The following is a 12,313-nucleotide window of genomic DNA, read 5'->3' on the forward strand; positions in this document are numbered from 1 at the left end:
ACCCCGGGCACACGAGGCCTCTACTGCGGTTGCGCGGTCGGTTTAAGAGCGTGCGGCTTCCACTGCGGTTGCGTAAACTCAGCGCGCGCACTCCAGTCTGCTTACGAGGGCGCCTCCCTCCAGCTTTGGTCCCTTGGGGCGCCTGGGCAGCCTACGCTTTCCGGTGAGTTTTCCAGTTGGTTTCCTTGAAGCCGGTTTGCAGTGACCAGTTTTCAGCTCTCTCTCACTGCTCTGTGGAAGGGCCCACTTCCTTGACCGACACCTAAAAGACTCTTGACAGATTCTGGAGGCCGCCGACGCCGGCCTTTCTTCCCCTCTCCAGCCCTTGGCAGCTTAGGTTCCGCGGGAGAACGTTCACTTGCTTCGCGGTCTCGTGGAGGTCCACCGCGGCGGAGAATCCTGAACCTCACCTGTGACTCGGCAGGATGAGCGGACAGCACTCCCGACGAAGGCCCTCTGGGGGAAATGAGGCGCTTGGCCTCCAGACCCGGGAAAGGAGGCTGATGCTGGGAATACGTTCTCAAAGTTGCAGCGAATCCACCTAGGGCCTCAAAGCTGCAGCCCAGCGGTGGTCGCTGGCTTGCTCTGTGCCAGACACGGTTCTAGGCAGTGGGGATGCATTTAGAAGCAGATACAGTCCCTGTTTTCAAGAAGTTCACAGTCTAGAGGAGATAACTCACTTGGAAAGAAGTCAGGGAGAATTTGGGATGGTGGGGGAAGTTCTGTGCCATGAATACAGTGGAGTACTGGGGGAGGCAGATGACTCTCGGCCAGGGCTGCCTTAGGAGGTGGTGTTTGAGCCTGGCCTGTTAGGATGTGAGAGGGGCATGCTAGTTAGAGGGAAATAGGGCCCGAGGATGGGATGAACTTAGGGTATTGAAGGATCAGTCAGGCGCCAGATGTGGCCAGAACATTTTAAGTGAGGGGGGAAAATCAGCAGGGACCAACTAGATCACTAGGCCATTGTAAGGAGTTTGTATTCTAAGAACCATGAGTACCTGTTGAAAGGCTATTAAGATGATCAAAATATCATGAAAACATTTCTGTATAAACGTCAGGTGTATCTGATAATGGAATACATCTGTGGAGTTAGGGCTGCCTCACAAAAAGTAATGGAAAAGTGACTTGCGATTCAGTGACTCCCAGGAACTGCCTTAGGAGAAAGTTTCTGGAGTCTCAAAACTCCCACAAACTTTCTTCTAAGCCAGTCCCTGGGAGTCACCGAGTTTTTGTTATGTGTGAATTGTGTTAGTTATTGTGAGGGCAGGGATTTAAGGAAATGCATGCCCTTTCTTGCAAGAGTTGAGATGCTGAGGATCTGCTTTGTTGATTAGACATTGGATTTTATGCCAAGTACTGTGCTAAGTAATGGAGATAATTTATCTCATTTCACCCTTAGAACAACATTATGAGACGTGCTTTAGCATGCTTTACAAGGGGAATAAAATGAGATTCAGGGAGCCATGTTAAGTGACTTGTACTAGCTTGTTTGCAGAACCAGGTTTTCAAATCCAGATTTTAAAATCCATTCATTACACTAATAATCCTAGAAGAAAGTTAAGTTGGGGCGTGCAGACCATCTTTATGAAAAATAATTGTTCTCAATTATGGAAAGAAGACTAAATCTGGAAGATATTTAGGGAAATTAAGGGGTTGAATACTGTAAATCTGTGTGCTTAGAGTTAGATGGTGTTCTTTAACATCTGAGGAGACAGTATTAATTGCCAATTTTGGCTGGGTGAGGTGGCTTACACCTGTAATCCCAGTACTTTGGGAGGCTGAGGCGAGCTGATCACTTGAGGTCAGGAGTTCAAGACCAACCTGACCAACATGGTGAAACTTCGTCTCTACTAAAAATACAAAAATTAACTGGGCGTAGTGGCACATGCCTGTAATCCCAGCTACTCGGGAGGCTGAGGCAGGAGAATCGTTTGAACCTGGGAGGCAGAGGTTGCAGTGAGCCAAGATCATGCCACTGCACTTCAGCCTAAGCAACAAGAGCGATACTCCATCTCAAAAAAAAAAAGCTAAATTTATATGAGGAGTCATTTTATGTTCTAATCTCTCCCCACATGTTATGCTTGTTGAAAATGGTTGACATGCTTTATCACTAAGAAAAATCAGGACATTTTACATCATTTCTCTAATTTTCGAAGCCTCCTGCAAGTGTTCACTAGTTCTTTTGTCTGCATAACACAATTCCTGCTCATAAATAGTAGCCAGATGTTTGTGAAATAAATGAGGCATTATGCTAGATGGAGCATGCTTCCACACCGAGTATACAGTATAGACAGTGCCTCCCTTTAATTGTTAAAAAAAGTTATATGATGATACTCTTCAAGTATAGTAAGTCAGACTTTATTCAGGATCTTTGAGATAAGTATAGGGACCACTGTAATGGGATTTTGTAGTTGGGGAAAGAGACTGGGCTCAACCCTGAACACAGTATGGGCAAGTGAGAATTTATAGGCAAAGAGCTATAAGTGGGTAGGGCAGTCAGTGGGTGGAAAATTAAGAGGATACATCAGGGATGAGGGAGATTCTGGCTAAAGCAACTTAACATAATTCTTGCTGAAGACGTGATCAGACTGGTGGAGGATGAAGAACAAGGATTAGGGAGGTTCTTGTGAAAACTAGATTTTACAGCTGTTGCACAGATAAGCCTAAGCTTGACTAAAGTTTGGTCAGGCAGTGTATCTGTCACAATCAAAACATTCATATTAAAAGACTCAATTGAGAAACAAGGATAGATTGAGAAAATAACCGGTTTAGATGTATTTGTTGACGGAAAGATTAGCTAGGTCACTGGAAAACATGAAATCTGTATATCAAAATAATCCTACATTACATCTACTTAAAGGATAAAAATGGCAGAATGAAAGAATTATGAGTGGGACTAGAGAATGGGAAAGACATGAACCAACACCTCAAATGAGAAAGAAGGATGTATAGCTAAGACAAATACACGTGAAAAAAATAGACTAATGGATTAACGTCTCTGTTGTGTGACATTATCTGTGACAGCTGAAGATGTTGCAAATATGTGTATAAAGTAGACTAGAACTTTAGCCAGTAATCGCCTATAGATACAAAAATCCAACCTTTTTTTTTGTAGTGTGATGTTCCTTGTTCTAACTTCTCTCAAAGGTAACCTTTACACAGATGTTCAATTAAACTAATTCTACCAATGTCATGTCTACCAATCTCATTACTTCCCTTTTAGAGCAAAGAGCTCATTACAGTAAGAATGACGGTAAATTTTACCAAGGCAAACAAAGATTTCGGAACATGGGCAGTGTATATGCACTGGTTGATAGCTCAACTCTGATCACTTAAATATTTTAATTTAGCCCCTAAAATAGCCTTTCTCAACCTGTAATCTGAAGAAAGGCCTGTAGGTGGGACTCCCAGGGAATTTGTGAACTACTAAAATTATATACATAATTTCATGTCTGTGTACAATTTTTTTTTTTTTTTTTTTTTTTGAGACAGTTTCTCTCTTATTGCCCAGCAGGAGTGCAGTGGCGCCATCTCGGGCTCACCGCAACCTCCACCTCCCGGGTTCAATCGATTCTCCTGCTTCAGCTCCTGAGTAGCTGAGATTACAGGCACCTGCCACCACACCCAGTTAGTATTATTTTGTATAGTAGAGACAGGATTTTACCATGTTGGTCAGGCTGGCCTCAGGTGATACACCCCCCTCAGCCTCCCAAAGTGTTGGGATTACAGGCACGAGCCACCTCACCCAGCCCATGTGTACGTTTATCTAGGGGAGAGGTTTGTAGCTTTCATTTGCCTTGCTTTCTCTGCATTTTGCCTTTCCATTTCTTTTTATCTTCTGCCCATTCCAGAATGATCTTGATTGAGGATGTTTGTAGGAAAACTAGAAATATTCCCAAGAATGCTTTAATTTTGTTAAATATCAGGGCATAGGTCATAATATTTTATCACTCTGGGATAGACAGGGTTAGGCATTGGAGTAGAAAGACCTTCTTAGCCTGAATCCTGTCTCTGCCACTTACTGTTCTGAACCTCTTAGAGATTCAGTTGACACTAAAACTCAATTTTACACATCTGAAAAAAGAAGACTATTAGTATCTGCAATAGATTTAAGAACTAAAAAATATGAAGTATATGAAGCACCTGTGTTATGTACTTTACTGGATATGTAAGTGTTCAGTGAATGGGAGCCATTTAAAAGCTTCCAGGCGGGGCACGGTGGCTCACGCCTGTAATCCCAGCACTTTGGCAGGCCGAGGCGGGTGGATCACGAGGTCAAGAGATCGAGACCATCCTGGTCAACATGGCGAAACCCCGTCTCTACTAAAAATACAAAAAATTAGCTGGGCTTGGTGGCGTGTGCCTGTAATCCCAGCTACTCAGGAGGCTGAGGCAGGAGAATTGCCTGATCCCAGGAGGCGGAGGTTGCGGTGAGCTGAGATCGCGCCATTGCACTCCAGCCTGGGTAACAAGAGCGAAACTCCGCCTCAAAAAAAAAAAAAAGCTTCCGAAAAGGAACAGGAATTTAAGGTATCCCTGGAGTAACCACTATGTTTAATCATTATTTGTTATTCTGATATATGCATAAGAATGGCATGTATACATATTGGCCATAATTACCTTTTCTCTGTTGTGTGTAATACAGATTCTTGTTCTGTGCCATCACCAACATTTCATATTGTCAGAATTTTTATTTTTTGTCAGTTTATTGGTTTTAAAACTCTGTCTTGTGTTCACTTTGCATTTCTTGCAGGATAAGGCTGTTTTTATGTTTTTTGGTCATAGTCAGATCCTTTCTTCCTTTTTCCTATTAGTCGTGTTTTTTTCTTTTTGATTTGTAGAATATATTAGGTTGGTGCAAAAGTAATTTTGGTTTTTGTATCACTGAAATTTGTCATTTGATACTGGAATACCTTCTTAAATAAATATGCTTATGTTATACATCATGTTAATGCGCATTTCTCGCTTTGCTTTTTTTTTGCTAATGACTTATTACTTGCTGTTTATATTTATTTTAGAATATGGAAATGATATTAGACAAAAAGCAACTTCAAGCGATTTTCTTACTTGAGTTCAAAATGGGTCATAAAGTAGCAGAGACAACTCGAAACAGCGGCGCATTTGGCCCAGAAACTACTAATGAACGTACAGGGCAGTGGTGATTCAAGAAGTTTTGCAAAGGAGATGAGAGCCTTGAATATGAGGAACACAGAGGCGGCCAGCCTTTGGAAGTTGACAGTGACTAATTGAGAGCAGTCTTTGAAGCTGATCCTCTTAGAACTAGGAAGTTGCCTGAGAAACCAAAGTCAACCATTCTATGCTTGGCATTTGAGGAGAATTCGAAAGATGAGAAACAGCAACAAACCATTTCTCAATCAGATTGCGACGTGCAACCAAAAGTGGATTTTATATGACAGGCAGTGATGACCAGCTAAGTGGTTGGACTGAGAAGCTCCAAAGCAAAAGGTTATGATCACTCATTGGTGATACGTTGCTGGTCTGATCCACTACAGCTTTCTGAATCCTGGTGAAACCATTACATAAGAGAAGTACACTCAGCAAATCTGTGAGGTTTGCCGAAACCTGCAACACCTGCAGCTGGCAATTGGTCCACAGAAAGGGCCCAATTCTTTGAGTGACACCCAGGCTGGAGTGCAGTTTCTCAGTTTCAGCTCACTGCAACCTCCACCTCCCAGGTTCAAGCAGTTCTCCTACCTCACCCTCCCGAATAGATCGGATTACAAGCACCTGCCACCACACCTTGCTAATTTTTGTATTTTTAGTAGAGACAGGGTTTTACCATATTGGCCAGGCTGGTCTCAACCTCCTGACCTCAAGTGATCCACCCACCTGAGCCTCCCAAAGTGCTGGGATTACAGGCGTGAGCCACCGCACCTGGCAGGTCCCAATTCTCCATGACAGTGCCCAACTGCAGGTTGCACAACCAGTGCTTCAGGAGTTGAAGGAATTGGTCTATGAGGTTTTGCCTCCTCTACCAGATTGACCTGACTTCTTGCCAACCAACTACCACTTCTTAAAGCATCTTGATGGTTTTTTGTGGGTGAAATACTTCCACACCAGCAGGATGCAGAAAATGCTTTCCAAGAGTTTGTTGAATCCTGAAGCACGGATTTTTATGCTGCAGAAATAAATTTATTTTTCCGCAAAAATGTGTTGATTGTAATGGCTCCTGTTTTGATTAATCAAGATGTGTTTGGCCTAGTTATAATAATTTAAAATTAATGGTCTGAGAACACAATTACTTTTGTACCACCACCAACAGACACACCCCCACACATTCCGGATTTGAATTTCGCGTTGATTACCTGCACTTGGAATATTTTCTTTACATCTGTGGATTGTTCTGTCGCTTTTTTTTTTTTTTTTTTTTTTTTAAATAAATGGGTTTCTGAACCTCTGCTGTATTGACATTTTGGGTCAGATTATTCTTTGTGTAGAGGCTGTTCTATGCCTTGTAAAATGTTTAGCATCCTCTCTGGCCTCTGTTGGCTAGGTACCAGTAGTACCCGTACAATCATGACAGTTGGGAATGTTTTCAGACATTGCCCAGTTTCCCCTGGTTGGGGAACGGTACACAATTGCCCTTAGTTGAGAACCACTCGTTGTAGTGACTTTGTTGTGCAGTTACCCTACATTTATTTGTTTTCTTGTATGCCAGACAAGCCTTAAGTGTTTCATAAGAACTAATCCTAACTCATTTACTCATCACATGTTGTAGATATTACTGTTCCTATTTTAAAGAGGAGAAATCTTATGTCCTCTAATGTGCAGAAGATGTTAACTTTACCAGGCTATAACTGAAATATAAAATGCACCTATTTTAAGTGTCCGGTTGTAGAGTTTTCTCAAAGGTATACTGAGACTTCTCTAGAGTTTCATATTATTTATCACATAGTACTTTTTCTTACCTTCTTTGAGCATAATGGTTCTGAGATTTATAAATGTGTATCATTCAGTCCTTTTCATTGCTCAGTGGCATTCCTTTGTGTGGACATAACCAGAAATTGTTGATCCATTTACTTATTGATGAATTTTTTTGTTCTGTAGTTTTTGATCATGATAAATTTGCTATGACTAGATGTACATAAGTCTTTGCAGATACATGTTTTCATTTCTCTTGGATTATCACGTAAGTGTATGTTTAACTCTGGGAGAAATGGCCAAACAACGTACAAAGTGGTAGTACCATTTTACATTCCCAGCAGCAATATAAGAGAATCCAGGCCGGGCACGGTGGCTCAAGCCTGTAATCCCAGCACTTTGGGAGGCCGAGGCAGGGGGATCACGAGGTCAAGAGATCGAGACCATCCTGGTCAACATGGTGAAACCCCGTCTCTGCTAAAAATACAAAAAATTAGCTGGGCATGGTGGCACGTGCCTGTAATCCCAGCTACTCAGGAGGCTGAGGCAGGAGAATTGCCTGAACCCAGGAGGCGGAGGTTGCGGTGAGCCGAGATCGCACCATTGCAGTCCAGCCTGGGTAACGAGTGAGACTCTGTCTCAAAAAAAAAAAAAAAAAAAAAATCCAGTTACTCCACATCCACAAACGTGTTTTAGCCACTCTAGTAGAAATGTGGTAGCGCATTGTAGTAAACTTGCAGTTCTCTGAAAACTGATGATGTTGAGCACTTTTTCATGTGCTCATTGGTCATTTGTACATCTTTTGTCAAGTGACCGTTCAACTCTTGACCATTTTCAAATTGTTCTTTTTCTGTTTTTGAGTTGGAAGAGTTACTAGAATATCCATAAGTCCTTTTCTCAGATGTTTGTGTTATGAGTACTTTCTCCCAGTCAGCTGCTTGCCTTTTCATTTTAGTGGTATATTTCAAACAGCAGAAATTTTGAAGTCTAGTTTTTCATTTATGGTTCATGTTTTTGTGTTCTCCCTGAGAAATCTTTGCCTGACCCAGAGGCACAAAGATTTTTATTTTACTATGTTTTTTTCCAGAAGGTTTAAAGTTTTGGCTCTCACATTCAGGTCTGTGAGTAACTTCAGATAAGTTTTGGCGTATATATGAGATAAAAAGTTCAATTTTTTTTTTGCATATGTATATCCAGTTGTAGCCCTGGTTATTAAAAAGACATTTCCTTTACTCATTTGTTAAAAGTCGGCTGACTATATGTATGCGGGTCTGTTTCGGGAAGGTGTTCTATTCCGATCGTCAATATGTTTATGTAATACCACACTGCTTTGATTACCATAGCTATGTAGGAAGTCTTGAAATCAAGTGGTTTATTTCCTCTAGTTTCTACATTTTCTTTCTTTCTTTTCTTTTTTTTTGGTTTCCTAGTTTATAAAAATGTTATGTGTTTCTTTTTTTATCGTATTTTAGGTTTTTTACATTTTCAAAATTGTTTTGGCACTCCTGAGATTTGATTTCATTCATTTGTTTAAAAAAGCCTGGTGGAATTTTTATGGGACTTTCAATCTATAGAACAATCAGGAAAAACTGACATCTTAACAATATTGAATCTTTATAAATGATGTATCTCTTCATTTATTTAGATCTTCAGTGTTTCTTGGCTCTCAGCAGCATTTTGTAGCTTACAGGTTTTGCAAATATTTTTCTTTATTAAGTATTGTGTGTGTGTGTTTTAAAACAATTGTTATTTTTAATTTTTCAAGTATTGATAATATATATAGACTTGATTCCTGTTTATTCTCCTTGCTGGACTCATAGGAGTGTTTTGTGTATTTTATAAGGTTTTCTATGTAACAGTCTCTGAATAAAGACAGTTTCACGTTTTTTTGCAATCTTTATAATTTTAATTTTTCCTTTGGCAATGGTTAACACTAATACTGTTGATATAAGTTGTGAAATAAGTTTATTGATCTTATTTCCCTCCAGCCCATGTGTAGAAAGTTTATTAATTGTATAGATCTTTTTACAACATTCTTTGATTTTTCTGTTTTCTATTTAATTTTTACCTTTTATTACTTACCTCTGCCAAGTTTTAGTTTAATTTTTTCTATTCTGAGCTTTAAGGTGAAAGCCCATATCATTGCTTTTAGACTTTCTTTTCAAATATAAGCATTTAAAGCTTTATCTCTAAGTTCTGGTTTAGCTGCATTCGTATTTGAATGTTTTTTGTTGTCATTCAAAGTATTTTCTAACTTCTTTTTAACTGTGGACTATTTAGAAGTATATTAATTACCAAGTATTTCAGTACTCTCCACATTTTTGTTTTAATTTTCAATTTAATTTGGTTACAGTCCAAGAATATACTCGATGAGCTTAATCATTTCAAATGTATTGACACTTATAGCCTAGGTTTTTGTTTTTACTTTGCGTATTTTGAGGTTTCGTTAGTAGATGCCTACACCTTTAAACTTTTATGTCTTCTTGATGAGTTATCCTCACAATAATTGTGAAATGCCTCTCTTTATCCTTGATAACATTCCTTGTTCTGAAGCCTACTTAGCCAGATAGTAATGTAGACTTTCAGCTTTCTTATGATTTGTGTTTGCATAGTCGGTATCTTGTTATTCCTTTTAACCTTTTTGTCATTGTAGTAATTTGTACACAGCATATAATTGGGTCTTGCTTTTTTTTTTTTTTTGGAGACGGAGTCTCACACTGTTCCCCAGGCTGGAGTGCAATGGTGGGATCTCGGCTCACTGCAACCTCTGCTTCCCGGGTTCAAGTGATTCCCCTGCCTCAGCCGCCCAAGTAACTGGGATTACAGGAGTCCACCCCAATACCCGGCTAATTTTTTGTATTTTGAGTAGAGACGGGGGTTTCACTGTTTTATCCACATTGGTCTCAAACTCCTGACCTTGTGGTCCACCTGCCTCGGCCTCCCAAAGTGCTGGGATTACAGGTGTGAGCCACCACACCTGGCCTGTGTCTTGCTTTTTAATCCCGTCTGATACTCTCTACCTTTTAAGTGGAATGTTAGGTCATTTATATTTAATACAGTTATAAAATGGTTGAGTTAAACACAAGTTTTTTTTTTTTTTTTTATGTCTACTGTAGAATTTGTAAGGTGTATCTGTAACTTATCACAGTCTGCCATTAACCCTTTTCTTAGAGAAAAAAAGTATGGCCGGGTGTGGTGGCTCATGGCTGTAATCCAGCACCTTGGGGTCAGAGGCAGGCAGACCACAAGGTCAGGATATTGAGACTAGCCTGGCCAATATGGTGAAACCCCATCTCTACTAAAAATACAAAAATTAGCCAGGCGTGATGGTGGGCACCTGTAATCCCAGTTACTTGGGCGGCTGAGGCAGGGGAATCACTTGAACCCGGGAAGCAGAGGTTGCAGTGAGCCGAGATCCCACCATTGCACTCCAGCCTGGGGAACAGAGAAAAACTCCGTCTTGGGAAAAAAATGTGCAACTCTTTTCCAGCACCCATTTAATTTTACATACACATGCTCTTTGCGGCTGAAGCAAATCTAACTGATTTCCAATGTGAAAATAAAATATAAAAACTGTTCTTGGAGTTATTTCTAAATAGAACTAACATTAGAATTGTCCGAATTATCAGAATCCTCTATTTCAGAAAAATTGGGTTCATCAAATTTTCAGCCAATTTTCAATTGTTCAAGAACATCATTCATAAGACTGCTACGTATTCTAGGATTTGACATTTTCAGTGATTGAGAATTACTATACTTTATAATAAGAAATACCACTGCTAAAAACAGAATGCTATAAATAGAATGATGTCTTTTGTTTCCAGAATCAATATACTAGAGCAATGCAACACTAATTATAAAGGTGAGATATTTTGTGGCAAAGGTATCTCAGGGTAAACTGTAGCTGCAAGTACTGCCAGCAAGTATTTTTGGAGCAAATGGAAAAAGGGTTAAATGGAATTAAATGGTTTCACATAAAATGTAAGAAACGAGAGTATAGTTTCATCTCTCCTCTTGTCTTTACATCATTATTTTGCTTTAAAATAGTCAATTGTCTTCCGGGTGTAATCCCAGCTCACGCCTGTAATCCCAGCACTTTAGGAGGCTGAGGTGGGTGGATCATTTGAGGTCAGGAGTTTGAGACCACCCTGGCCAACAAGGTGAAACCCTGTCTCTACTAAAAATACAAAAATTAGCCAGACATAGTGGTACATGCCTGTAATCTCAGCTCCTGGGGAGGCTGAGGCAGAAGAATTGCTTAAATCCAGGAGGCAGAGTTTGCAGTGAGCCAGGATCCCACCATTGTACTCCAGCCTGGGCCAAGAAGCGAGACTCCATCACTAAAAAAAAAAAAAAACAAAAAAAAAACATTTATCAACCAGACACAATTTCTCATGCCTATAATCCCAGCAATTTATGAGGCTGAGGTGGGAGGATCACTCGAGCTCAGGAGTTTGAGACCAGCCTGGGCAATATAGCAAGACCCTGTCTCTCAAAAAAAATTTTTTTTTTAATGAGTTAAAACTGAGAAAATAGTTTTTTCTATTATCTTGCTAACATTTGTTCTGTATTTACTTTCTCCTGGGTAATCTAAGTGCTTTGCATGATTTAATACATTTAATTTTGTAAGCAAACACATGTTGTAGGTACTACTATATATTTTAAGTAAAGTGAGAGACAAGTAATTAACCTACATTTAATAAACTAACCAGAATATGAACCCAGCGGGTCTGGTACCAAAGCCTGAGTTTTTAACCACTTTGTTATACTGCCTTCCTAAATTGGCTATGACCTCCAGTATAATTTCAAGTAGAAGGTATAAAAGTATGCTTTTTTTTTTTTTTTTTTTTTTTTAAAGAGACAGTCTCCCCATTTCACCTAGGCTAGAGAGCAGTGGTGTCTTGGTAGCTCATTGCAGTCTCAAATTTTGGGGCTCAAGGGTTCCTCCCACTTCATCCTCCTGAGTAGCAGGGACTACAGGCATATACCACCATACCTGGATAATTTTAAAACATATATATATATATATATATATATATGTTGTCTTACTGTGTTGCCCAGGTTGGTCTCAAACTCCTGACCTCAAATGATCCTCCCTCCTTGGCCTCCCAGAGGGATTATAGGTGTAAGCCCCTATGCTGGACTGAACTGGTGTACTTGACCTTGACTTTAAGTGCTTTCAAAATATAAGTATGTTTGCTGCACTTTTTTGCTAACTGCCCTTTATTAGATAAGACTGTTTTCTTCCTAGTTTGAGTTTTGTCATTGTTTAGTATTGAATTTTGTGAAGTCCTTTTTCTGTGTTGAAGTAATCATGTTCCCTTTGTTCTGTTAGTGTGATCTGTTCCATAACTAGATTTTCTGATGTTGAGCCATCCTTGCATTTTCAGAATAAACCTTAGCCAATTGTCATTTATATTATTTTTTATTT

At 39.8% G+C, this 12,313-nt stretch overlaps 1 long non-coding RNA gene across 1 annotated transcript; it reads left to right on the forward strand.

Annotated features, from left to right (window-relative positions):
* Positions 1–72: 72 nt before the first annotated feature.
* On the forward strand, positions 73–8,776 carry LOC118144842 (uncharacterized). The gene is made up of 2 exons (XR_004729686.3): positions 73–163; positions 5,019–8,776. It is a non-coding gene; the product is annotated as an uncharacterized LOC118144842 (long non-coding RNA).
* The last annotated feature ends 3,537 nt before the right edge of the window (positions 8,777–12,313 follow it).

Source organism: Callithrix jacchus, chromosome 1 (assembly GCF_049354715.1).
Source record: "Callithrix jacchus isolate 240 chromosome 1, calJac240_pri, whole genome shotgun sequence".
NCBI classification, from domain to species: domain Eukaryota; kingdom Metazoa; phylum Chordata; class Mammalia; order Primates; family Cebidae; genus Callithrix; species Callithrix jacchus.